The sequence below is a fragment of the Gallus gallus genome, chromosome 1 (genome assembly GCF_016699485.2).
Source record: "Gallus gallus isolate bGalGal1 chromosome 1, bGalGal1.mat.broiler.GRCg7b, whole genome shotgun sequence".
Classification (NCBI taxonomy): domain Eukaryota; kingdom Metazoa; phylum Chordata; class Aves; order Galliformes; family Phasianidae; genus Gallus; species Gallus gallus.
In genome coordinates this window covers 174886922-174914277 of record NC_052532.1, presented here as the reverse complement: position 1 = coordinate 174914277, position 27356 = coordinate 174886922, and the positions used below count along the sequence as shown (strand labels likewise).

The following is a 27356-nucleotide window of genomic DNA, read 5'->3' as shown; positions in this document are numbered from 1 at the left end:
GTGTGGCCAGAGCCTGTAACTTGATATTAAAGCCATCACTGAAAGCACATTTCTTGCTGCAAAAAGGCAGCGCTCCCAGAAAATGGAAATTCTCTTGTGTCTTTGGTCATAATATATCGTCAGGAATAACACCGCTTCCAGCAATAGCATTTCACACAGCCAGACTTGGCATCTCCCCACTTTCTCAGCCATTTTAGAGATTTATAACTAATAATTACAAAGCTGGATAAATAATTAGACTCTGAGGCTTTGTCTGAGCTTTTTTTCTTATAAATAAATCCCTTATTCACAAGCTATATTAAAACGCCTGTCAGCAGTATAACGTGCATTTCATATTGGTGACTTGCTTACTTCCTGCCTGGGTGCATTGATTTTATTTCCATTATCCATAATATTTTATTCATGTAATTATCAGGACTGTCTTCCATCAGGAATACATCCGCTCCGTGTGTATGTGTGTACAGGTGTACGTCAGTGTCTGTAGTGATATACTGAGGGTGGTTCACATACAGAAGCACCGTTACAGAGGGCGAGCACAAGGCAGAAACCCACTACGAAATGGTGGGGCCAACCTGCATTAAACCTGATCTCCATGTGAATGCTGAGCTTCAGTGGAGGTGTGGCAGAGGCAGCTGAGATATGGCAGCCACATTGCCCCACTGAAAGAGCACTGTGAGGGAACAGCAGTGGCTCCTGGCAACAGCCTGGAACTCTGCAGAGGAACTGTTGGATAATGTCTTGAAATACCCTCAGGAGGTCCTTGTAAAGAGAGGAAGATTAAAAAAGGCAGAGAAAGGTATTGCAGCACTGAGCTCTCATGGGATCTACTCCTATCAGGTATGCCTTGAGCATCTTTAATGCATCCACCCTTTGTATGCACAAAAGCAGCTGCCCAACCACTTTAAGTCAAGGACGGGTGAATACACATCAGGTTAGATTTATGAAAGAACAGGGATTCTCAGCACAGGGAAGAGATGAGCACATCATCTTGCATCAAACGAAGGGAGATTTATTAGAGGGAGAGCATGGGAGGCTCAAGGGAGATGCAGTATTAACATGAACTGCAAACAACAGCAATCTATAGGAACTTATTCTCTCAGAACCACATTCTTCTTTTCCCCACCGGGTCCAGGCCTTGCAACCGGAGCCATGGGAATGTAACAAACCCACAAGCAGCAATTCTGCATGAACAGCACCAAAAGTAGAAGGGCTGAAGAGATCCCTGAGGACTTTTCAAAACTCCCATTCAATGCTATGTTTTTCTGGAGGTATTTTTGCCTTTGTCTTTTGCCAGACAGCAGTGGTGGGCTGTCCGCTTCCCAACAGCCACAGCAGGGTAGCAGTAGGTGGCCAGCTGCTAAACAGGGAATAGGATTGTTTCAGAAAACATGTTAGTCATTGCACTTCTCAGAAAAACCTTCAGTAACCACCAAGTGCTCTCACAGCTTCAAGAGGTGTTTTTATATGCTTGACGTGTTGCATTTTATTTTTTGCTATTACCTTGTGAAAAGCCCCAGAAAACTGTTGCCTTTAGCAAGAGAACCTGTCCCAACTTCATTTTTTTTTTTCCCCCACTTCCTAAACCCAATGCTGGCGTAGCATTGCTCAAAGAGCACCCAGACACCACAGTCATGTCCCTTGCACTTGTTTTTCCTCTTGAAAAGGCAGGTTCATGCTTCACCAGTACAATAAGCCAAAGTACTCTTTACATCATTAACTGCCCTTTTGGGTCAATTTCCCTCTGTATGTAAATGGGAATTATAGGGATAATACTGACCTATGTTTATCATAATTTCTCATATGGTTAGTTAGAACTTTCTTCCTGGGGTCCATGCAGTCAGATGTCGTTGGAGCAGCATGGTGAGAGCAGACAAGCTCTTCTCTGATGAGGCAAACTGTGGGACTGAGACACTGGAGCACACCTTACACAGGGCTACTGGGTCTGAAATTAGGGAATTCCACTGTGTAATCTGCATGCAATTCATTGCAAAGCCATGCTCTCTTCAGGATATGGTGGAATTGGAGAAAGGGCAGAAAGGGACAACTAAAATGATAAAACATTTTAAGGTAAGGAAAAGCTAAAAATGCTTTGGAGAGGAGAGGTGGAGAAGGGGTTATGACCAACATTTGCAAAATCATAAAGGCAGTGGATGAGGTGAATGCAGAACTGTTATTCATCATATCCCAGATATTAGAACTAGGTGGAGAGCGATGGAAGTAATAGTAGATTGGGTTAAGGTAGATAAAAGGGCTTCTTCACTCAGCAGGGTAGTGAACCTCTGCAATTTGTTTAAACAAGAAAGTTGTGAAGGAAAGAGGACAGGAGGAAAAAGGAGATTAGACACTCTCATGGGCAACAGGTCCACAACATATGCTAAATGAAACACACAGGGATGCTCCACCTACCAGTTCCAATACACACTGGACCATGTGCAAAACTGAATGAAGGCATGGCCCAGAAATTAAGCATTGGGACAGCCGAGAATGGTCAGGGTCCAATATCTCCTCTTTTACATATTGCTGTCGTCATATCCGTTGTGTATGTCTCTAGTCTATATTCATCAACAATTTTGCAGTAAGCCTTGTAAGAGCTCATCTACTTAGCTTATTATAAGAACACATCCCCAACCTATAATTATTGCACAAAAAGTAAAATAAGAATTAAGTATGACGAGCTGTGATTTACAAGAATGAGTAAGCCAGTGTTTAATCTAGCCAACTAATTTTCCTTTAAATCTCTGGTGAAAGCCGCAGGCAGGCTTCCAGCGCCTGAGTCTTTCTTCAGTATTTCCTACTGAAGAGAGCAAGAATTCATCTGGGGTTATAGACTGCTGGGGGTAACTGGCTCTTCTCCACCTGCTTTCCACCCATTCTGCAAAGATCCCATCAAAACTGAAAAGCATTTTCCAAATTGGAAGCACTTCTGCGATAACCAGGCAACACAGCTGCACTGCAGAAGGAATCTGACCCTTTGCTGCAGTGGGACTGGAGTACTGCGAGGAGCAATGACTGTCAGATCACACATGGGTATGAGTTCTTCAACCTATGTCAACGGGAGCCATGTGGAGAGGTTTGAGGAGATCATTTTCCATACAACCCACATGGAAAGAAATCCGGAAACCACAGTGCCTCAGTCTCTTGACCAAATCCAAACTTCAGAAACCCTACCTCAGACATGCTTTTAATTGCAAATGTTAGTGTTTCTGCCCACGTGTACTTCCAGTGAGAGGGCCCAGAAACACCCCTAGGTACTCCCCACACCTTTACAATATGCTCAGCAGCTATTTCTGAACCTTGTAAGACATTTCAGTGGGGGTAAGCAGCCAAGCAGGCTGTATGTAGCCATGCTCCAAGAATGGAATTTGGCAGAGCACAGGGTGAAGGAACGTGAACATGGAGCGGACAACAGTGCATTGCTGTACATCTCAGACGTTTGGTGCTGGCATTGTTTAATGTTTAACACTTAATACCTAAATCATTTTGGACGCAGGTGATGGAGGGTTCAATTTTACTTATCGTGGAAGCCTTTCACTCTCAAAATGTTTGGTGCATGTAGATTTGCTTAAACAACCTGTGGAGGAAGCTGAAGGAAGAGATCACTCTCAGGACTGCTCCGTCTGTAGGATTTGGTTAATTTGTAGCTGTGACTCTCAGCCAGAAAATAGGGCAGAGCTTCATGTAGTAAACAGGAATTCTGAGCTCACCTATGCTTACAGGGCAGGGAGGAAGAAACACTTCTACTTATGGCCTTTAGAGAGACCTGTGGAACAGCTGTTTGATAGGCTGCTCCAAAATTTGTACAAGTTCGAGTAGTGGCAACACTGAGAGTCCTGATGACACATGCAGGAGGGTTTAGCACCAGAAACTGCTGGAGCTGGCCTGCAGAAAGGGAAATATTTGTAGACCCACAGCCAGAGTTTTGGTACCCAAAAGGTGGCTGGCAAGAGCCCGGGTGAGTGGCTGCTAAGGTCCTTGGAGGCCACAGAGAGGTCCTCAAGGGCACCATTCTGCAGAGCTCGGGTCAGCTCAGCACACCACATGGGACCATCTCCTATGGGGGAGAACGGCTATTTAGAAACAGGCAAATGTGGATTCAGAGATGTGTGCTGAAAAGTGTTATGTTAAAGCATCACATTTAAAGAAGCAATGGCTACAGAGTGAAGAAGTCTGTAGGTGGGAACACCCACAGACATAGTCTGCAATAGGTTTTTTGAGGTCTAGATACTATGCCACATCTCATTTACATGTCTTCTGTAAGCATGTCCTTGTTTTCCGTGCAGTAAAGCAGTCTCTGAAGTATATTGACACTTATTATCTAACAGTTACATTCAAAGATTTACAAACATTATTCTAGAGCTTTAAATTCACATCACATTTTTCTGAAAACATAGAACTTTAGCTAGCACTCCAGCAAACAGCTTAAGCTGATATGCAGGACAGCAACAGTGCAATGTAATAATGCAGGGTTATCGTTTTTTGGCCCCCTCTCCATTTGCAAAACATGATCACATCAGACTTGCATTGCAAAGTAGCCTTTTTCATTAGATCTGCACCTTAGATGGCATCGTCCCTTAAGGACTCTTCCTCTTCCCCATGTGATTTTAACCAACAGATGGCAGCAACCCTATTGCTAATGGCACAACAGCTGCAATTTTTCTTCTCATCAAGGCGCATCGTTGCCCAGATGCTTGGGTGCCACAGACTCACCCATGAGCCTATGGTCAGAAGGGCACCAGAAAAGTCTCCATAACAGAGCAAGTGGCCATGAAACACAAAGTGTCTCCATCTGAACTTGTCCAGCTGTGCTCTTCATTCTGTTCTTGGGGTCAGGGTGGTTTAAATGAGGTCACAGGTGCCTCACAAAGCATGACCGAGTCCTACCAGAGACAACAAACACTGAAGCCCCACTGGCTGTGAGGCAGCTGGCATTCAGCATCACCAGGGTTCTAACCATCAATTTTCAGTGCGTGAACTCTGTGTGTTTTATGGAACTCATTTATTTACACATGGCATCCATCCTGTTTGCCAAACAGCACTTGGCACCAAGTGCATGTAGGTGGTCCTCGTGGTGACACACCACTGGCACTGCTCACCACTCCTGGCTCCTTGCCACTTGTCCTCTAGGGGCATATGGCTATTCACAGACAGCCACAGGCTTTTTCCTCCTCAAAACCACTTGAAACTCAGTCTCCCCACAGAAAAGCTTTTCTTCTCATCCAGCACTTACATTTTACACTCATTTTATGCTTAAGCTGGCCGTGAGCACTGATGGTGTAAAATTCATTTTTCCTGCAGACATCCAATAGACACTCCATGCACCTTATATACATTCTGCTGCACATGCAGCATACAGCCTCAAGGCTAGACTTCCTTCCTTCCTTCCTTCCTTCCTTCCTTCCTCCCTCCTTTCCTTCCTTCCTTCCTTCCTTCCTTCCTTCCTTCCTTCCTTCCTTCCTTCCTTCCTTCCTTCCTTCCTTCCTTCCTTCCTTCCTTCCTTCCTTCCTTCCTCCCTCCCTCCCTCCCTCCCTCCCTCCCTTCCTTCCTTCCTTCCTTCCTTCCTTCCTTCCTTCCTTCCTTCCTTCCTTCCTTCCTTCCTTCCTTCCTTCCTTCCTTCCTTCCTTCCTCCCTCCCTCCCTTTTTCATCTCTAAGAATGATAGAATTTGGAACAGGTTGCTCAGAGGGGTTGCAGGTCTCCATCCTTAGAGATATTCAAAGCCCAATTAGGCATGTCCCTGGGCATGGACATTGTCCTGCACTGGCTGAGCCTGCTTTAGCAAGTAGGTTGAATTAGATGACTTCCAGAAGTTCCTTCCAACCAATATTTTTTAAATAACTGTGTTCAATTTAAGTCAAAAGCATATTTTTCCCAAAGTGAGAGCTGAGGCCAAGAAATGACACAGAAAGATGAATCAGTGAGATCTTATGATTTTAGATGGTTTTTTTTTTAGTAATTTGATTGTTCCTTAACGTAATCATGTGATCAGGTCTTATTGATGACTTTATTTTTCAGAAAATGAAAGCCTGCTGAATTCCAATCCATGCAAAAATCAGCACTGCCAATATCCCAGGCACCAGACTAATAACCTTCTTCCTCCATTACCTTCTGGGCTAAACGAGATGCAGTAGGCATTTTAATTAAGTATAGGCAGACATCTTGGAAAGCATATAGAAAATGACCTAAGCCACAATTAGCTCACTAGGTCTGTGGGGGCTTTCTTGCACTCTTGATTACACTGCATACATTACTGTGCCTCTGCACAGCACTTCAGGCTGACAAGAATACAGAAGCACACACACAGTTGCACTGTCCTTGTCCCTCTGGTCTCAGCGCTGTGTCCCTGCAGTATGCCTGGAACTGTGCTAGCGTGCATCTCAAGCACAGTGGGGCCCTCTTGACTCTGCTGTGCATAAATACATTAACTTGCTGTCCTCCATCTCATTTATGTGATCTCCAGGGAACATTAGCGGTGCTTGCCCCAGGAGAGGACAGAGAAGAGGAAGTTCACTCTGCCAGCCCTCGCCCAAGGGTCAGTGCAGCTGCAAGCCCAGCTCTCAGGAGAACAGCGCTCAGTGCCCCTGGAAGGAGGGAGGTAGGAAAAGGCATGGCTGTGATGCTCACAGATAGAAAGGAGCTGAGAGGGGGGGTTGCAGCCACAGTGCTCAGAGAAGGCTACATGTATGCTAGATGTTTCATGCTCTTTTAAGAGAAAAAAAAAAAGAAATAAACCGAAAGTAAATCAAAATAAACATTCCAGCTTCTATGAGTTCACTGAAAAACAGCCCAGCTGTAACAACAACAAATCATACACGGTGCATAGCTCATTTTTCCTTCCGTAGGTTAACCAGAGAAGGTCACAGCAATCATGTTTAATAAAAGAAGTCTTGCCTTATTTTCTGGCACTGGCTCTGAGCAATTGGCCTGCATGTATTGCTTTCAAAATCATTCCCCAGTTATTCTGTGTCTTTTCTGCTCATCATTCCTTGAGGCATTTGCAGCCAAGTAGATTATTTCTCTTTTTTTCCTTAAAAAAAAAAAAAAAAAAAGATTTTATTAATTTAGCTCAGATTTCAACCAGCACACATTGTAAGTCTCTGAAGATTGTATATTATCATGGGAATTTAGAATACACAGTAATTGAAATATATTACATTCAAGTAAAATCTCAGGAGGGCAGTTTCAAATGATGGTTTAATTCTCCTGCATTTTTAAAAGTCTGTGAATGTTATGAAAATGTCACCCAGAGACTCTCCCTACACTGATGAACTGGTTTACTGTTTTCTCCTAACGGCACCTCATCTTTTTCCTTTGACAGCCACCTCCAAGTACTTGGCTTCGTTGTCAGCAGATACTTTGAGAAGTCTGCATGGGGAAGTTTGTTGGTGCTTTGTGACTCGCCACATTGTGGTGACTGCTGAGCCATGTCACTTGTGGCCACATCCACCATCTGAGGGCAGCCACACTCACCACACACCATGCACAGCCACGGACACTCCACAGATCAGCTGCAATGTGTCCCACCATCACCTTCTCAGGATAGGACCAGGCTCTGATTTGTCATCCAGACAAATCCCAGTTTTGAGGTCCTCTTTGCCAGGCCTGCCAGCATCCCTTACAGTGAGCTAAGCAAGTGCCACCGAGCCTGCAGAGCCCTGTTAGCGTGCACGGAGGATGACTCACACAGACACAGCTGTCACTGCCACCCACCTCAGGAATGGAGAGCTGTGGTGTTGGAACACTTGCAACTTGTCCTAGAATCAGTACCCACAGGGAGTGAGCAGTCATCCTGTGACATGCCACCTCCGTGAGACTCTCAGGAGACTAACTGCTCACCCATGAACGCCAGCTGTAAGTGACACCCCCTTGGGGCAGCCTGCTCATTGCTCGGGTGGGATGCTATCCATGGGGATAGGGAACCACACAAATATTCCCCAAGTCAGTGCTTTTCTACAGCTACCCTGATGGAAATCTCTACAGTGAGCTGAAGGGCAGAAACCTGGGGTCCTACACCTTCCCTTTACCCCAGACCTACCAACCAGCTCAGGTTCTGCAGGGAGCCAGGGACCTCTCACCCATCAGTGCCTGTCAGTGCCTTGACCTCCCCAGCATTTCTCCAGCCTACAAGACTGGGGAACTTCTGCTTCCCCTCTCCTGTCCCAAGTAAAAGTAAAATAAAATATTATTATAAGTCAGCTGTATGCAGCTGAGATCTGGGTGCTAGGTGCTTCCTTAGAGCCTCTGTGGGCATCATGTAATAATAATAAGAGAATCTGTGACGTGTCTGTGCCTGCAATTCTCCAGCCTAAGGTTGTCTAGATCCCATGGACATTCCCCCTCACTTGGCAGGTTGTTTGTGGGAACCATGCAAGCAAGTCAGTTGGGCCTTTGGTCTGATCTGAAGGATCAAGTACAAGGTCCTGCACCTGGGTAGGGGCAATCCCAAGCACAAATACAGGTTGGGCAGAGAACAGCTTGAGAACAGCCCTGAGGAGAAAGATTTGGGGATGCTGGTTGATGAAAGACTCAACATGAGCCAGCAATGTGCACATGCAGCCCAGAAGGCCAACTGTATCCTGGGTTGCATCAAGGGAAGGGTTGAGGTAGGAGATTCTGCCCCTCTAATCTGCTCTTGTGAGACCCCACTTGGAGTACTGCATCCAGTTCTGGAGCCCCCAGCTCAAGAAGGACATGGAGCTGTTGGAGTGGGTCCAGAGGAGGGCCACAAAATAACAATGAGAGGTCTGGAGCACCTCCCTTATGGGGACAGGCTGAGAGAGTTGGGGCTCTACAGCCTGGAGAAGAGACGGCTCCAGGGAGACCATATTATAGCGGCCTTCCAGTACCTGAAGGGGGCCTACAGGGAAGCTGGGGAGGGACTTCTTATAAGGACATGTAGCGACAGGATGAGGGAAAATGGCTTTAAACTGGAAGAGGGTAGATTTGGACTAGATATTAGGAAGAAATTCTTTACTGTGAGGGTGGTCAGACAATGGAACAGGTTGCCCAGAGAGGCTGTGAATGCCCACTCACTGTAAGCATTCAAGGCAAAGCTTGTGGGGCCTTGACCAACCTGGTCTAGAGGGAGGTATCTCTGCCTATAGCATGGTGGTTGGAACTAGATGATCTTAAAGGTCCCTTCCAACACAAACCATTCTGTGATTTTATGATTCTATTATTGGTAACATTGATGTCAAAACTGTTTTATCTCTTTGAAATCCCAGCGCCTTCTGCAAAATGTCAAGCAAAGTGATAGAGCATGAACTGCTTCAAGTTTCTGAGAAAGAATTTGACTGTTCACACGGGCAATTACACCAATATTAGAAGGTAATAGCATATTATAGCTAATTATTTTTTGATGATACAAAGCACAGTTAGTCTGCTCTGAACCACAACAGAACAGCTGAAATCACCGTCTCCTACACCTCTGACTTCTTTGTGATAATCTGGAGCAAAAATGTGAAAAATACTTAGACATATATTTTCCCAGATCTGCAAGCCAATAGACTTTTTTACCAGACAGTGGTTTTTGAAAGTAGGGAGGACAGATGGGAACAGAAAATAACTTTGAACTGATTAATCTGAATTTCGGGGGATTAATGAACATGAGGAATTTTATGAGTAACAGTTACACTAATTCCAAAAGGGCAAGTTTGGACAAAGCAAGGAATGTGACTTAACAATTTAAAGAATTAAAATGTTTGTCTGTGAAAAGTGCTAAGAATATCCATACCATAAAGATACAGAAACTATATACATTAACTATGCTAAATTTGTGCACTAAGCAGAGGGGGAAGGTCCTCAAGATCAACCGGATGACCATTTATCATTTAAAATAATGTGGGAAACAAAGACAGGGTCTACTTAGAGTGAAAGGATATAATCAACAGAGCAGGCCATCTCTTGTTAGCTAAGTAGTATTGCCAAAATCAAGCTGAAATAGAAAGTGAACAGCGAAGTAACAAAACCACGGCTAACATCTCTTAGAGCAAAGGAGACTCTGCAGTCAGTACAGGGTAAAGACCAGAGATTACCAAGGTGCAGCCCCTGAAACTAACACCCTTTTACAAACCCATGCTGAGACATTGTCTGGAATATAGCGTACAATTCCCTAACATTGTCTTTGGGGAACATCTTAAGTGGAACAAATACAAAGCATGAATGTCAAGGGGAGAAAAGAGTTATTCTAAACAGGAAGCTGGCTGCAGATGAGTCTTGGGTAGAAATGAAGGCTTCTAGCTCAGAGGAGAGAGGCGCTGCAGCAGGTTTTAAGGAAAGGCAGTAAGAACAAGCAGGTTTACTAATTCTGAATCTGGCCGCAGCAGGAAATGAAGTCTTTCTCAGTTCCCAAACCTGACAATCTCTTTGGCTAGTGACACATTTGTGAGAGTTTGTTATGGATGAGATTAGGTGCATCCAGGTTGGCCAGAAGATAAAGTGCTATGTTTTCAGCACCTCCCAAATGCTCACTATCTACTCACTCACTCCTTAACTGACTTTATTAATCACAGAAAGCGGCACTGTAGGACTTATGGATGATGCTGTGCTGTGTGAGTATTTCAGGTGAACAAAAATCATGGAATAATAGAATCCTTGAGGTTGGAAAAGGCCTCCAAGATCATCCAGTCCAACCACCCACCTACCACCAATATTTCCCCATTAAACCATGTCTCTTAGTACAATGTCTAAATATTTCTTGAACACCTCCAGGGACAGTGACTCCTCTACCTCTCTGGGCAGCTCATTCCAGTGCCCGACCACTCTTTAACAGAAGATGATTTTCCTAACATCTAACCTGAACCTCCCCTGAACCTGCAACTTGAGGCCATTCCCTCTTGTCCTGTCACTACTTATGCAGAAGAGGCTGACCCCCCCACCTCACCACACCCTCCTTTCAGGCAGTTGTAGGGAGCTATAAAGTCTCTCCTGAGCATCCTCTTCTCCAGACTAAACAATCTCAGAAGAGAAATAATGGGGTAGAACTGCAATGGCAGTGCCAAGGTATGGGTGACAGGGAACAGGCCAATCTGTCTGAGAAGATCTAAATAACCCAGTGAAAATGGTATCCCTTGCCTGAATTCTCATGGACATACAGGTAGTTCTTTGCATTGCTGTGGATTAAGCAGCTGAGATTCATGCTTCTAAATCTGGAGAAGTTTGAAAGAACTCTGTGGTCATTTCTTTATTAACAGAGTTATCTGCAGATGGGATAATCACCAAATTATCAGAGACCCTGGCAAAGACACAGAGGACCAATGCCTACAAATATTTTTCAAATACTCCTGAAGGAGACTTTGCTATAGGCAGCATATGTTTGCTGCCTGAAAACCTGAAGCACAGGCTGCAACAGCCCAAATGTTATCATCAACACAAATGAATGTATATAAACACACTGTAAGAAGGTTCAGCACCGATAAAAGACACAGAGTATAATTCTCTCTTTTAAATGCTTTCAACTCATGTCAGATAGAACTACTGTTTCTAGTATCATAGCTCAGTGGGTAGAACACAAAAATCTCCAACTCATTAAAGAAATGCAAATGGAATCACTCACTATTCCCAGTACCACATGATTACCAACTATTATGAAGATGGCCTCTTGAAATGGCAGAAACCATTGCTTTCGTCTGAAGAATTTCATAGGACAGATAGATCTTAGCTGCAGGAATTTCTGAGTTCATGATTTTCCAACATCCATTTACCCTAAGCACCAATTTTTCTACATTTTCAGCTCAAGTTTTCTGAATTGTCCTCAATAGAGTATTTGCAGTTCTGTGAAGCTGAAGCTATTTTGTTGCTCCAACTAGTGATTTTGTTCACCTACGAAGGAAATGCCTTGTATGTTTCCTTTGCGTTACTTATTACCCATGTAACTGAGGAAAAAAGGAAAAGTGAAAGCAGAGTCTTGTCTCAGCACCTAGGCAGCATCCTGGATATTCATAGTGCAAACGCACTGCAGAACAACCTGTCCCACTCAAAGGGTGCCTTGCATTTTCTTGTTCCCAATGAGGCTGCCTAGCTCCCTGGACCATGGATAAGCTCCTTCAACCATGGACTAGCTCCTTGGACCATGTAGGCACCAGAGCCAGGGACACTGTTGCTTTCTCCTGGCCCCAGGACTGTAGTTCTCACTGCCATCCTTGATAAATGCATCTCCGTAGAGATTACTACCACATGGTCCAGCAGGACAAATCTGATCCTGATTAAGAGTAAATACTCAGTTTTCCTTCCCTTAGATTAGCGTAAGCACATTGGGATATTTATTCTGACTTTATGCTTCATCCCGTCTTCTTATGTTTTGTGGAGGGCAAGAGATGCCTTTTCTGCTCTGCAATTACATTTGACCGCAAAACCCATCCAATGTGAAATGTGGAAGGATGGTTGAGCACCATTTCTACAACTTGGGCCGTATGGCTACAGGAGTTTCATTCATGGCTAAGCCTAAAACCAGACTACATCTCTTACAACTTCTATGCTACTATGAATTGCTTCTCATTAGGAAGAGCATTTCACTGTACAAAACTACAACAAAATAGTGAAGTCCTTCAGCCATATGTATCATAAGGTCCTTAAATATAAGCCAGTTTTGAAAATAAAATCTTTAGTTGCTTTACATTAGAAAGAAAAAGCTCTTAAGGAAAAGACTGTAAGCATATTTTTGCTGCATGAACAGTCTGTCAAAGTTGGTTGCTGCTCAGAAATTTCTTTCTAAAATGTTTAATGTGAATTCTTGATGATATTGTTTTACTTCTATCACATATGCTCCATCCATAAGATTTGAGACATTTTCAAAGAAAAAAAGAGGATCTCCATGGCGACAGATTCCTGTGGTCTGAAAAAAATGTGACATTTTCTCCATCTATCTCCTAACATTTTTATTTGATGACTTATTTCTCCAAATCTGGGCTTACAGTGATAAACACCTTGCAAGTAACAGTGTTAGGACGAGAGGGAATGGCTTCAAGCTGCACCAGTAGAGGTTCAGGTTAGATATTAGGATTTTCTGAAAGAGTAGTCAGGCAGTGGCACAGCTGCCCAGGGAGGTGGTAGAGTCTCCGGCCCTGCAGGTGTTCAAGAAACATTTAGATGTGGCACTGAGGGACGTGGTTAGTGAGCAATATTGGTGCTAGGTGGATGGTTGGACTGGGTGATCTTAGAGGTCTTTTCCAACCTTAAGGATTCCGCAATTCTATGAAAATCATGTTCTCTAATATTCAGTAGCTGCAAATGGTTATCATCATGTCCTCTTGTAGTGAATACTCTCTAGGATGGGATTGTTGGCAGACACTGCTGCAGACTCATCTTGTCCACACAAGGTCTACCGTAGCTGAAGAACACAAATCTCTTAGTTTTCTCTTATGAAAAATTAACTCAGAAACATGTCTCTCACCCACGCTACCAAGCTGGAGTTTGCAGCATGCTGTGTGCTTGTATAGCTTTACTTTTATTGTAAAGCCATCAGGTAAGAGCCAGTATGAAAGTATTCACTTTTGGTCTGCTGGAGGCCCCAGGAGGCTGCTGAACACAGCAACAATTTGCTGGTTTCCTGTCCAAACCCCTTCTCCTTGCTGCTATATCAGCCATAACCACGAGGGAGTATTTATGGCCATCCCAAACTGCTGACCCCACGTCTAATGGCATATCTGTAAGCTCACGAATAAATTCACACAGCTGAATTACTTTACTGGCTGAAAACGCTCTTCCAGCAGTGAATGATGACAGTAAGGCTGCTCCCAAGTAGGGTGTTGGAAAGTCCCACAGCCCCCGCAAAAATGCCAGTAATGTTCAGACTGAGAACCCACCACGCAGAAATCTGTATGGCCTTCAGAAGAAATGGAGCATTTCTCCCAAGGGCCACCCATTCATTCCTAGTGACAAAATATGTGCCGCTCTCCTCCATATCTCTGGAGACTGTAAAAGACAGAATATCCATCCAAATGAGGAGGGAAAAATGCCCTCTCCCATACTTCACACAGACTTGGAAATGATCTGTCTCAAAAATACCACGGACTGTAACAGTGCTTTTTGAACAACTCGCATTACATAGGCAAAGTAATTCCAGCGGCCACCCTGCTGTCAGTGTGTCGTACAGTCTGTGTGCATAAAACAGTTTGGGGTTTTGGTGCATGATGTGATGCAAATGTTTGGCAGAGAGGCTCCAGTTGGGTTTTGCTCTTCCACTCACACCGGTCCTGTTCAAGCTCTCCGGACAGGAGCCAGCCAAACCTTCATAATTTCTTATTGCTCCCAAAAAGACCAACAGCAAACCCACTCGTATTACTGCTTCTTGTAACTGTTTCAGATCATGCTTTTCTCAGAAAACTGCTTTTTAATTTTTTTTTTCAGTATCTGTAATTAAGATGTGGTTGTACAACATGTTCCCTTAAGAAAACGACCTCTAATCTTACATGGGTTTTAAAACAGAATATTTATATTTATTCAACGAGGTAGCTCCTGATTTATAGAGGATTTTTACTGAGAGTAAAAAGAAAAGAAGGACCAATGAATAACAGGATAGTTTTTTAAACGTCAACTTCTGGAAAATGAAAGTCTGAAATGAATAAAAACTCTTAAGTGTGAAAATGAGTAACAGATAAAACCCATTTGTCAGAGACATCCTGTCAAATTAACCCACATCTCTTCTGGGCGATAGGCCTTGTGAGGAGGGGGAGAGAAACAGAAGTTATGTGTCTGGAATTTAGTGAGCTGTCAGCTGACTTGTGCGATGTTTTCATTGGCAAAGAAGGGAAACACACAGTAAATGAACTTATAACTACAAGGTGCAAAACTAATTAGGCCATGTACCAGACTGTAATTGCCAAAGATTAACTCATCGAATGAGTGTGTATATTGGCGGGAGTACTTCAGCCACTCATCCTGCACAGGGCCATCAGCCACCCCACAGCAGCATGAGGAAGCCACCTGGCAAACCTGCCTGGGGCAAAATCCCAGGGGCAGGAGTGGGCAGGCAGGGGCAGATGGGGCAACCCAAACCAGTTCTGGAGAGCGGAGTGATGGTCTTAAAGGAACTGGTGAGATTTGCTGGATATCTGTGACAAGGTACAAAACTGAGGCCAGAAATAGCCTGTTGGGCACGCTGCATGCTGAGGCTTTAGACCAAGGATTGAAGGTGCCTGCCATGTGCAGAATTACTGCTGATCCTGGCACCTCTGCATATGTCCCCTAGGGTAGTTCAGCTCTTCTGCTGTTAGTGGCTCTTTCCTGCATTTATAAACACTAGCTTCTGTTTAGTCTTTTCCCCCATTATCTCTAAGCACAGTCAGGGATAAGTAATTCTGCCTTTCTTCTGTCACGGAATCACAGATGTCAGAACTTACACCCAAATACATGGAATATCTGTGCAAAACTGAGAACAAGACCACGAGACTCTCAGTGCATCCACCCATCAAGTCTTGCTGAGTTGTGATACAATTTAACTACAAACTCAATTTTTTTGATGATCTGATTGGAATCTACATTAAAATTCTGTGCATCGAAATGCAGAAGCATTAAAGAAATAAAAAATGCAGAGAGAAGAAAGGTTTTAACCTGCTGCATAGGTATTCAGAGTATCACTGCTGTCCTCTGCTTCTCTTCAGGGATTCCAGCTGTAGAAACTATACTTACAAAATGTTTGGGGCCACATGAAACGTGAAATCGAAAAGCCTTGGTTCTTCCTTTCCCTCTTTGTTACATCAGATCTGATTGCACTGTGTGAATGTTTGACCCCCAAAAGAGGGGGAGTGAGGAAAGAGACCAGCCTTACTGTCATGCCGAAGGCATTTATGTTCATTATGGACCGAAGTAAAAAAAGAGAGGCACCCAGCCAAGCAAAACGTGTAATAGAGTACTGAAAAATTGTTAAGTCATGGGATGTATGATCCAGCATCACTCAATTCCCTCATTTCCAAATGGCAGAGATCTGAAAATTGCCCACTTTCATATCATTTACTGAGGGTTAACAAAAAGATCCATTCTCTCTCATGCTGTGTTCCCTAGAGTTTCTAATTTATGTGGTTTTGCTGTTGTGGTCCTTTTCTGCTTTCAGAAATGTCCCTGGAAAAATGTCGATCTTCCCCAGAAGCCAGTTAATCGTGCTCAGTTTACTATGAAATGATTGTTTTTTTCTTTTTAATGGCTTATCTTGCAAATCAAACAGAGATTGGCTCATCTATCTGAGCTCACGCTTTCTTGCACATTAACAACAGTGCAGAAGGGAGTTAAATTTTGCCCACAGTTATTGCAGGCAGTCACGGTTTTCCAGCTATTCTGAGAGTAATGTCCCTGGAATCCTATTATCTTGAGTAGTAGAGATTAGGCTGAATTAAGCAGCTATTTTCCACCAGTGATATGGAATAGAAACAAGCTCCTCCTCTAACATTTACTGAATTTGCAGACCTAACACATAGTATGAACAACTTTCCAACACAGCCAGGTTTGAGGGTTTCAATGAAGCATGTGTTTTCTTGACTACGTTTACAGAGTACACATGTATTCAAAAAGCGGAGTGTTGAGAGCAACAGAAGCAGAGCAATTTGTCCAAAAGCATTGTTTCCTCACATCCCATCACTTTCTTCAATGGTAAATTAATTTCAATGTCAACTCGCTGTGAGACCCAACAGTCTGTATGGCAATACCTCTGGTTGCACTCCTAGGCCCTGCCAGCCTGCCCAGGGCTTTCTGAAATTAGTTACAACATACTTTGTGACCAGACATGCTGAATAGCTCAATTAATCTAACAGTCGTGTTAAACTGAACTATGTGAGCATGAACGACTGGACTTTCCAAGAAAAGCACTTGCAGGTAAGTGTAACAGTCACTTATTTCTCCTAGAGATGAAATTCGCCATTTGTTTTTATCACATGTGGAAAAACTCAAATGCATTCCCAGTGTAAAATGCTAACCCTGGTAGCAGGACATGGGAAACCTCTGCTGTTGGGGATGTCACGTGGAAAGGAAGAAACGCCCTGAAAGACCCCAAGATAGTGAAAGACTGTAAGCTGGAAGGAGACCCATGTCTCTATAAGATGGTGCCTGTGAAAGCTCAGAAAGCTCCTTCCTAAATTAATTTTGCTTACTTCTAAAGTCCTCTAATGGTTGTGAACACTGATGTTTTCTTTGGCAATGGGAAGCAGAGGATCGTGCATGAGGTCTTACTGGAGCTGGCTGTGGGCCGTGTGGTCTGACTGAGCAATTCAAATATCTAGATAGTGCATTCAGTGCCATGTGTACAATTACCTCATCTTCTTACCAGCTCGTAATCTTGAGACTTTCCTACAACAGAATCTCTGTTCTGTCTTTTGAACACAACCAAATAGCAGCAGTTCTTTAAAAAAAGTGTTAGACTGCCGAAGAGTAGTGTTAGTGTTGCGGCATTGCTTTCATGCTGAGAAATCAATGACACCTTCCCAAACATGCATAAATCACCTTGAAATATTTCTTAATAATTTAGATTCATGCCCAACTCTGCTGAAGTCAACAGCATGAAACGGAGCTGGCTGTATGGCAGAGCTCAGCAAAGAGAGAGAGAGCTGAGGGAGATTTGGAAGAAAACAAGAAACCTGGATATGCTCACAGGCACTGTTCAGCACACAATGCATGGGCACGCACAGCACACAGTGCCACACAGACACCTCCAGCAGAAAACCTCCAGCAAAAAAACCCCAGAATTCTAGTGATATATAAAAAAATAAATCTTGAGGTTTTACCAGTAGAGGGAAACAGAGCACCTTGGCTGTGACCTGCTCACAGATGCAGGACTGTTGCTGATGTCTTGTTTCCCTTTTCTTTGATGATGATATTGGGTTTCCCCTTCTCCCAGTGGTCTCCCAGTGTGACCCCTTGATTCCCACAGAGCAACCAAAACAGACGAGGTCCCAGCACGTCCTCATCACCCACTGCAGCTTAGGGCACTTTCAGCATCTTGCTGTCCTCCTTGTCTCTTCCCAAAACTGGGATAGTATTTGCCTTTGGAATACAAATGAAACCCACAGAGTTGGTTTCATGAAGTTAAGTTGCTAAATCTCCGCTGAAGCTTTTAAATACAAGTAGCTCAGTCTTCAAAGCTGTTGCATACCTGTGACCATGGAACTTGTGGTTTCCTAGCACTTTGGATAATTAAGCCCCTAAAGATGTCCATCAGCACTTGCATTCAGCATTGGGATCCTGGTTGGATGGATAGAGTTGTTCTGGGGGGGATTGATTTGCATTCCTCAGTGCATTAAGAAATATCTAAGCACTCTTATAGGCAAATTGTAAGTGGTGGTTTTGCTCACTTTTCAGATTCCCCCTTTCTCAGAGTAGTGACTGTGGTACACACACATAGAAAAAAAAGACTGTATCTGTATTTTGTATGGTACAAATAGAATGACAGCTCCTTGAAAGCAACAAGATCATTAAGTTTCTAAGCAAAAATGAAATCCTTGATATCCCAGGGATGGATCATGCCTCTAGACAGAAAAGTCTGTGATTTGGGAGATTTTCTACTCATGCAAATGTGTGCACAGTGTCCGCATGCAATCCCAGCTTTCTCTTGTCTGTCCCACGTCCTTTGACATTCTGAAAATGACACGTTAACAGTGGTAAAGGAGGGAAGTTGGCAAGCTGTTTGAAGTCTACCTTCATTAGTCCAGCAGATGTATAGAATGATACCAGGCCCATGGGCAACAAGTAGTGATTTTTTAACAGACTTAATTTCCTAAGATTATGAAATAAGAGTGAACAGTGGGCTAAGGCCTGCCACCCAAGTCAGGGACTTGAGGTGAGCTGAGGTGCCGCTGTTGCCCAAGACTTGTTAGGATGCAAGGTACGGGTCCCACTATGGAGAAAGATGTGGTTGTGATGTACACCCAGGCCTGAAGAGCCTTCCTGGATCCCACAGCTGAGAGAACTCCTTGGACAGACTCCAAAATGTGACCCATGCTCTGCACATATAAATTCAACAGCTCACATTTTAAGTTTGGCTAACCACAGGCTTGGAGCATGCAGTAACCAAAAAGTGTAATGTGTAGGTAGTGGAGTTTTCACAGATTCATTTTTCCTGATGAGTAGCACTGTGACCATTAACATTCTTCTTGAAGGAATCAATACTCTCTTACCGTCAAAACCTATTAGAAAAAAAAAAAGTACTCATTTATAGGGTTATTACTGCTTAGATAAGATCAGTAGGCAAATCTGATTTTTCTGAGAATTGAGGTTATTTGGGAGTTTTCCCTTGCCATTGAATTCTTGCATTAAAACTGGGTCTCACAGAAGAGTGATGACGAATTACTGAAAACGTGTATTTTTTCAGACACATTCTTATATGCTGGGATACGCTGGGCATTCTGCTGGGCATTCTTATATGCTGGGCATTCTTATATTTCTGGGCAGCCTGGTCTAGTGGCTGGCAACCCTGCACATAGCAGGGGAGTTGAAACTCGATGATCATTGTGGTCCTTTTCAACCCAGGCCATTCTATGATTCTGTGATTCTATGCTCATCAGTAAAAGACATCGCTGTAGCACCACATCTTTATTTTATGGGCAGCAGTCTTTATTTTTCTTCTTCCATGTGAACCGCACTGTTAGCCAAAACACTGCTTATCGTGAAAACTTTGCACGTGGTTGGAAAAATGCTGAGCAAATGGCACATGACATTGAATTATCAGCATCATTTGTTCTGAAGTGAGAGCATACAAACAATTATTTTAAAATCTGTATTTCTATAAGTTTTCTCTGTGGTTTTGTTCCACTGGCTTTTAACACAGAACTTTGCAGGCGTGATAGAAATTGTCACAGGGTTTTTTCAGGGTGGACTAGCAAGTAAAATGCCACAGGTTGGATTATATTAAATTGCCTCAGCTACCAAACATTTTCTTATTATTGTTGCATTAAATGGTAACAGGATTTCTTACATAACTCATTTTTGCACCTTTTTTTTAGGGGAGAGGAGGAAAAAAAGAAATTGTTCTTATGTTTTAGCTATTTTCTGTCTTCCCTTCTTTCCTTCTTTCCTTCCTTCTTTCCTTCTTTTCTTCTTACTTTCCTCACTTTTTCCCTGCCCCTCTGCTCTGTGCTGGTGAGGCCTCACCTGGAGAGCTGCATCCAGATGTGGAGTCCTCAGTACAGGAGAGACATGGAGCTGTTGGAGTGCATCCAGAGGAGGGCCACAAAAATGATCCAAGGGATGGAACAGCTCCCTATGAGGACAGGCTGAGAGAGCTGGGGCTGCTTAGCCTGGAGAAGAGAGGGCTCCGGGATAATTCAGATAATTTGGAAAGAATTATATCCTTAAGTGATATCCTAAATGTCTCAATTTCTGTGTGATTTCTGTGTGATGGGAGACTTACAGAAGCGAAATGTAATATTAGCCAACAGCAGTACTGATGATGCTTTGTTTAGTAGGGTTGCAGTAATCACCAGCCACTGGTGAGCCTGAAAACTGCGGACAAACCATGCTAAGTAGACCACTGGCATTCTCTACAAACATCAAAATGAAACATGATGCATTAAATAGCTTGTATTTTCTGTTCTGTCTATTTTCTACTTGTATTTCAAACTCTTTTGAGTAAAAATAAAGAGCTCAGTTGGTGTGAACAGCTCCAGTAAGAATATGCCATGTAGATCATTTGGGTACGGTGAAGTGTTCCCTTATAGCATTATTTTTGTTAGCTGCTAAGTTGCCATAAACACTGTCTACTTCATCTGAAGTTATCTTACCCACTTTTTGCCAGATACTTTACCTGTGTTCTTTAGATTCAGGCAAACAGTAACTCAGTTCCTTGGAAATCCAAATGAAATGCAAAAATACACTTCATATTTCACTTACCTGATTTACATTCCAAGTGGCTATTTGTTGGAGCATGTACTTTCCTAGGGAAATAGGCTTCAACAAAGGTACCTTGCAGTGGCCCAGTGAAGACTGTCTTTCTGTCTAATATCGTTGCAAATGTTTTCATACTTGGAGTGCTTTTGCCTTGTAAATTATTCAGGTGGAAACGTTATGCTGCATAAGATCACACTGAAGAGCCGGAGAATGAAGACTGCTGCACAGGGATGAAAGGAAAGTACGCATAAGAGACTTTGTAACCAGTCTTCTCTTTTTCTCAAAACATCAAATCTGTATGTATTTCTGATGTCTATAGAGAAAGAATTTGCTTTGGGGTTCTTTGCTTGAAGCAGACCACTCTCCTCGCCCTGCTATGCCATTGAAGCATTGCAGCAACAGGCAAATGCAGCTCCTGGTGGGTGCTCCCGTGGTTTATGCTGTTTGGTTCACTTCCTGACACTGAGAAGATTAATACTGGACCAGCTTTCTGCTCTCTCATTTTGATCTTAAAGTGACTCCACGAAGGTGCACAGACAGATATTTAAATCTCCTAGCTGGGGTGATACTCCAGTCCCAAGGTCAGAATGATGGCATTTTTCAACCTGACATTTTTCTACCTGCACCTCCTGCCCTTGAATTTAGTTCATCTACTGTGAAGTGGGGACTATCATCCCCCTTTTGGGTACTTAGGAAAACATTCTCTATGATTTCTCAAGAATGAGGCTTAACGCCACGAGCTGAACACCAGAATGAGGGGTTTGGGGATTTTTTTTCGGCAGTATCATGCAACAGGAAACCCTCTAGAGCACTTGCATTCCTTCTCCACATAGACTGGACTTGTGGAGAAGGAGCTATCAAGTTATTAAGATTCAATGAGGAAATGGTGTTGTATGGGTAATAATCGTGAACTCTGGTCATCAGCAGCCATCAGAATCACTTACAGAACTGTGTCCTTCTCCAGTGCCTCATCCATGGGCAATGTGCACACCTCCATGCCTTTGTGGCCAAGAAACCAAGCTGCAACAGGCTTGTAGCAGGGTGCACGGGGTGCAGAGAATGCTGTATTGACCAGACCGTAGGAGCCATAAATGTGACCCATAAAGGTCTCCTTGAAGGGCATCTCTGTAGATAAGAACTGGGCACTTCCTGGAGGTACCATCAATAAGGAAAAATTCAACAAACTAACAGCAACTTGTCACCTGAACAGGTAAAAATAGTATGGAAAACAGAAAATATTCTCAGAAAGTAGGAATTATCAACTCCTATTGGATGTTCTACCTGCAAGAAAGGAAAATAGTGAGGGGAAAGTAAAAAAAAAGGTTATCTTGAGAGAAAAATAGAAATTATCAGCATTTCTTGGCAACTATAAAAATAACTCATTTTCCATCCAAAGTTGAGTCTTTTTTCTCTGAGAACTTCCTGTGCTGCACAAAACTTTCCTTTTTCCTAAAAGATCCTCTATACAAATCAAACCTTCACTGCAGACACCCCTTTGGCCCTGAGCTGCATCTTCAACTTGAGACTTTGTTATCTTACTGGTCCCACTCCTGGGCTCACTTCTGTGGTCGGACCTCACTGACCTTTTTCTGGGGTCAGTTAGACATCATCTGGGACCTTTTTATTGGCACTTGGTACCAACAGCATTTTTAAATATCTATATATATATACATACAAACATAAGTAATCATTCATAAGTGTATTTGCTACTTTACTACTGCTAAGTTTGTAGTAACATGTAATATTGAGAGAATGAGAGATTTGCATTCCTGGTAATAATCCATGTTAGCTTGATACCTACTTGCTTTATTAATCTTAGGTATACTTGATAGCTGGAATTTGTAATAACCTGTGACAGAGAAATCTGAGAAATAGAGCCTACATGCCCTTGTGCATTACAGCAGTTTACAAACTCCCTGATGTAACGTCCATTGAGGCTGGGTCATCCTTTAGGTCACGACATCCCAAGGGGTCCACACCTGAAGCTGAGTCTGGCTCTTTCTGCCCCTTGCTGTGGTTGACTGCCTCAGCAAGTGGCAGCAGCCAGACTCAATGGCCAACATGTCCTCAGCTGCCGTCAGCAGATGCTTTCCCTTTTCCCTTTGCTGTCTATAACTCCCCCCTCCATGGCAATAAAGAAGCAGAGCAGGGCACGCATCCCTGCCCTCCTGCCTTGTTTTATCTTGTGGGCTCTATGTGCCACTTAAGACAGCACAGTAAAAGCACTCTATTGAAGATAAAATACGACCGCCTGACACCACTCCATCTCAGTCACAGCAGTCCCTGGTAACTGCCTTTCTGCGGATGTGACACAAATTCAAGTCCTGAAAAGAGCTTAGGACTGAAGAATTTTTGGCCTGCTTGCAGCTTTGTGCATGTATTTCGTGCCACCAGCTCAACGCAGCAGTCATGTGCAGCATTCCCCGCTCCCTCCCCCGCTGCTGGGGTGTTAGGAGAAATAATTCTCACTCTGTGGCCGCGAAAGATAACACAGAAATCTCAGGAACACACGAACCAGGCAGCCCCCCACCATCTCCAGCCCACATACACTGACATTGTGCTGCAGCTAACCTGCAGTACCACCTGCCATACGGATCACTGCCCCATCGCTCCATTTCCCCAGGATGCTTGCAGGCATGATTTACAAGAGGCAGGGGTTGTTCGTGTTCTGCCTGTTGTCATCTATGCTCAAGTGTGTATCAGTGACGTTTTCATTTTTTCCTGCATGCTGGGCCGTGGAAGAAACAAGCTGTTTCCTGATTATAGGGATCTGAGCTGCATGCATATTATTCTCTGTTACACAATGAGTTTGATTACTAACATTGTGGAAATCACAGGCTCCTCTTCTGGCAAAACCAATTCTTTTCTGTAATCTCACAGCATGAGCGTGGCTGCCATCTGAAAATCACTTTCCCAGGATTGCATTTTATCATTTCGTACTACAGTTTTCTTCCTCTCTTAAATCAGCTTTTATCTGTCCTTTTCACAAGACTTAGCCAGGTGCATGCTGGATAAGCCCCAACCAGGGCACTGGTCTGTTGCTCTACAGTATTAAGCATGTTCCTGTTAGCAACAACTGCTGTGACTGCAGGGAGCCCTGACTCTGGACCAGGTTCCCACTGAGCTTGTGACTTCACATACCCAGAAGGTGATAAGCTACACTGTAGGAGTTTGCAGCTGAAGTGTATGGAAAAGGTATATAGGAAGCACATGAATATAAGGATTATATGTAATTTGGTAAAGGAGGAAACAGAAATAAGACAATTCTAGTGAACGTGGCAGAGTGTGCTCTTGACCCATGAGCAGCCTAATGTTTTAGGTCAAGCTTTTTCAAGTAGTCAGGGTTGTAGGGGGAGAGATAACATTGCTTAGTAGAGGTGTGCAATGCGATACCTTTGGATTTATTGACCTTTTTTGTGCCTGTGCTGTGCGCTGTGCTAAATAATGGAAAGAAGAGCAAGAAAGGATCTCCACAGGTGGAACAGGGAGTTTTAAACCCCATGGGAAGGATGAGAAAAAGGAGGTAGTCAGATGAAGAGAGCTGGTATCTATCCGAGTAAAAGCTGCAGGATAATATTTAATAAAATCCAGCCTGGGGCCACCAGGTCCAAAAGAACTGTGGGGCACTCACAGATGGTCCAGCAGAGGGTTGCCAACGTGGTCAGGGTGTACAGCACACAGCCTAGGAGGAGAGTTGGGTTATTGGAGAAGAGGAGGTTACAGGGCTAAGCTACCTGTGCCTAAGGTGGCCTACCACTGCCTGAAGGGCTGCTGTAGAGACCTGAGAGCCAATCTCTTCTTGGTAATGCCAGGCAATAGAAGCAGGGACAGGAGTTGTAGCCTGTGACTTTTGGGTGGAACATAAAAACCTCACCAGGAGAGCAGTGCAGTTCTCCAGAGAGGGGAATTCTCATCCTTGGAGATTTTCAACACTTGGCTAAACAGCATCAAGGCCTAGCTTTGGTAACAGTCCTGCTTTGAGCAAGAGGCTGGTCCAGAGGTCCCTACCAGCCAACACACCTAAAATTGCAGCCATGTCCTAGTTTTCTATCTCTTCTCTCATATCTTTAGTACTGAATAAATGAAGAGTAGGGACTGATCCCTGATTCCATGGACAACGGACACAGTCTCGTACCTACCCTGCTTTGGTGGCAAAGGGGCACATGGGGCTATGTGAAAGCCTGCTAAAATGGCATTGAAGGATTGTATAGGAAAGAAGGAGACAAATAAAGTCAATCAATTTGTCAAAAGACAAATAAAGCAATCATGTCCGTGGTCCCTTTTGGAAATGGTCTTCCTTTGGACTATCCATTAAACGATCCCCAAGCATCACCTGGGAAAGAGCTGGTTGCAGTTGTCCAGACCAGAGCCAGGAGGGAGATGGTAGCAGAGCAGGGGGGGGTCATCAGAAAGCTTTTGTGCTGGAGCTCCCTCTGCCCGTCTGGAAAGACCTAGTATTTTAAACCGGCCCTAAGTATCTTTCCTTACCCATCTGAAGGGCTCTGGCACCACCAGTGACATCTCTCCATGTTGGCAGGACACCTTCTTAGGGCACAGGAGGAGTCAAGATGGCTCTCCATTACCTGCTGGAGGAGGCATGGGAAGGACAGTGCAGGAGAGGAGTATGAGCCAGACAAAAACATATCCGAGTATCTGTGAAATTCAAACTTCAAACAGCCCTAGCTTCTGGCTCTGCAACACGCAGATCTGCCCTGGCAGAGCACCCAAACCTTCATTCTGTGATGAACCAAAGTCTGCTGCTCAGACGAGTTGTTTCCAGACACCTGCCTGTGCCAGCCAGCCCATGTGCCAACAGCGAACCCATGAAGGTGAGAGAAAACTCTCTCTTATGACTGAGATCTGACTCCGAGGGATGGAGGAGAAAATACAAGGATGTGTGGGTGGCAGGTAACACTTTTAGATGGAGAATTGGGATGCTGGAGTCTGCTGGATTGCCTGAAGCGAAGAAAAGCTTATAGGATGAGCAAGCTCTGGCAGCAGCTACAGACAGACAGGTGTAGGATAAACACTGGATTGAATTAACCAGGGGAAATCTCTATCCATGAATGTGGCTGATTTGTCTTCTGAGCAGAGCCGGGTCTCTGTGGGGACACAAGAAGAATACAGGGGAATGACAATACTTAGGGCTGTGTGGCACCTGAGCATGCATGGTGCAAGTAACAGATTTCTATGTCTGATTGCTCTGAATAAAGAAACACCTCTCTCATCAACAAGGTGTTATTTATTCCCTTTCAGGAAAGCAGGGTGAGAGAGAAGGGGAGACAGATAGCAGATATTGATATTCAGGAGCAGAGTGAGAATTTTAATGTGTGCCTGCGAGTCAGGAGGCAAAACTCAATATAAATGCTAAGCATTGCACGCTCTTCTGATGATGATTGCATAAATATGCATTGTGGCTGTTAGCGTGTGGAGTCTGTCTGATCATCCCTGTGCTTTGCCACAGTCTGGATGTACAAGAAAGAGCTGTCAGGAGCCAGCCAGAGACTCCCCCAGCAAGAGAAGCAGCCAAGGCTGGGATGGCTGCAATATGGCGTTTCAACAGAGCTGAAGTCACATCTGGCTGAGATGTCTCAGTGCAGGGGAGATTCCTCTCCCTCCTCATGCACTGGGAAATGAGAACCCGGGGCTTCCTCTCCCTTCTCCAGTGGTGGTGGGGCAAAAAAGGGCTGGGAAGGGCTGGGGAAGCCAGCTGGAGGTCCTACCAACAGAAGCCATGATTGGAGCTGATGGAGATGGGCTCTCCAGAGATGTCTGCACATCTCTACTTGGGCTGCTCCTCCAGGTGGAAGGTTCAAGGCAGACTTGCATCTACTCCTTCTGCTCTCCTTGACAGCCTTCCCAAAGCTTTCCTTCACTCAACACAAGTGTGTGGCCGGTCCACTGGCTGCCCTCACACCTCTTGTAGGACCTGCCCAGAGGCCAGGTCACCCAGTTAGCCCCAGCTCTAGGCTGGTTGTACAGTGCCAACAGTATGACAGCACTGATCTGAATTCATCCTTGGAGAATACTATCCAGAATAAGCACTGATAATGAAGTACTGCTTGTTCCTTTGCTTACCAGCAGTCTGTTCTTGATTATTACTGCTCAAGGAGCATTATCTGTGCAGTAAATTATTGATGAACACAGCTCTGTGGAGATACAAATGTCTGTCATTCTGCTGAATAAATAGTGGTACTTGGAGCACTTGCAGCAAACACCACATCTCCCTGATCCAAACAAAGGGAGGGGGAAAATAGTCAGATGCACTTCCCCTGGGTGACTGCAGAGGCACAGAAACGCCTTGTTTCTCAAGTATCATATTAGATTTTACTGGGGACCATGTACAATTTAAGGAACGTAGAAAGTTCCCAGCAGGTATTGGAATCCTTAGCTTGCAATGAGGAGACGGGTGGCTTAGAAAGAGGGTGCTCCCTTCAAGTTCAGTGTTCAATCCCCAACATCTTCAATAGGCACAGGAAAGATTTTCATTCAGGAGGCAGGTGTAGATGGGGCCTCCTTTGTACAGAAACTGTACATTTGTTTAAGAAAACAGTC

At 44.1% G+C, this 27356-nt stretch overlaps 2 long non-coding RNA genes across 3 annotated transcripts; one reads left to right on the top strand and one right to left on the bottom strand.

The window, feature by feature from the left end:
• Nucleotides 1–642: 642 nt before the first annotated feature.
• On the top strand, nucleotides 643–10651 carry LOC121109118. 2 transcript variants are annotated; one of them, XR_005861414.1, is made up of 4 exons: nucleotides 643–837; nucleotides 6457–6591; nucleotides 7315–7847; nucleotides 9221–10651. It is a non-coding gene; the product is annotated as an uncharacterized LOC121109118 (long non-coding RNA). The 2 variants fall into 2 exon arrangements; XR_005861413.1 differs by lacking the exon at nucleotides 9221–10651 and having other exon boundaries at nucleotides 676–837; nucleotides 7315–8699.
• LOC121109119 lies at nucleotides 6589–27322 on the bottom strand. The gene is made up of 3 exons (XR_005861418.2): nucleotides 21746–27322; nucleotides 20805–21021; nucleotides 6589–7023 (listed from the first exon to the last, which is right to left on the bottom strand). It is a non-coding gene; the product is annotated as an uncharacterized LOC121109119 (long non-coding RNA).
• Nucleotides 27323–27356: the final 34 nt, after the last annotated feature.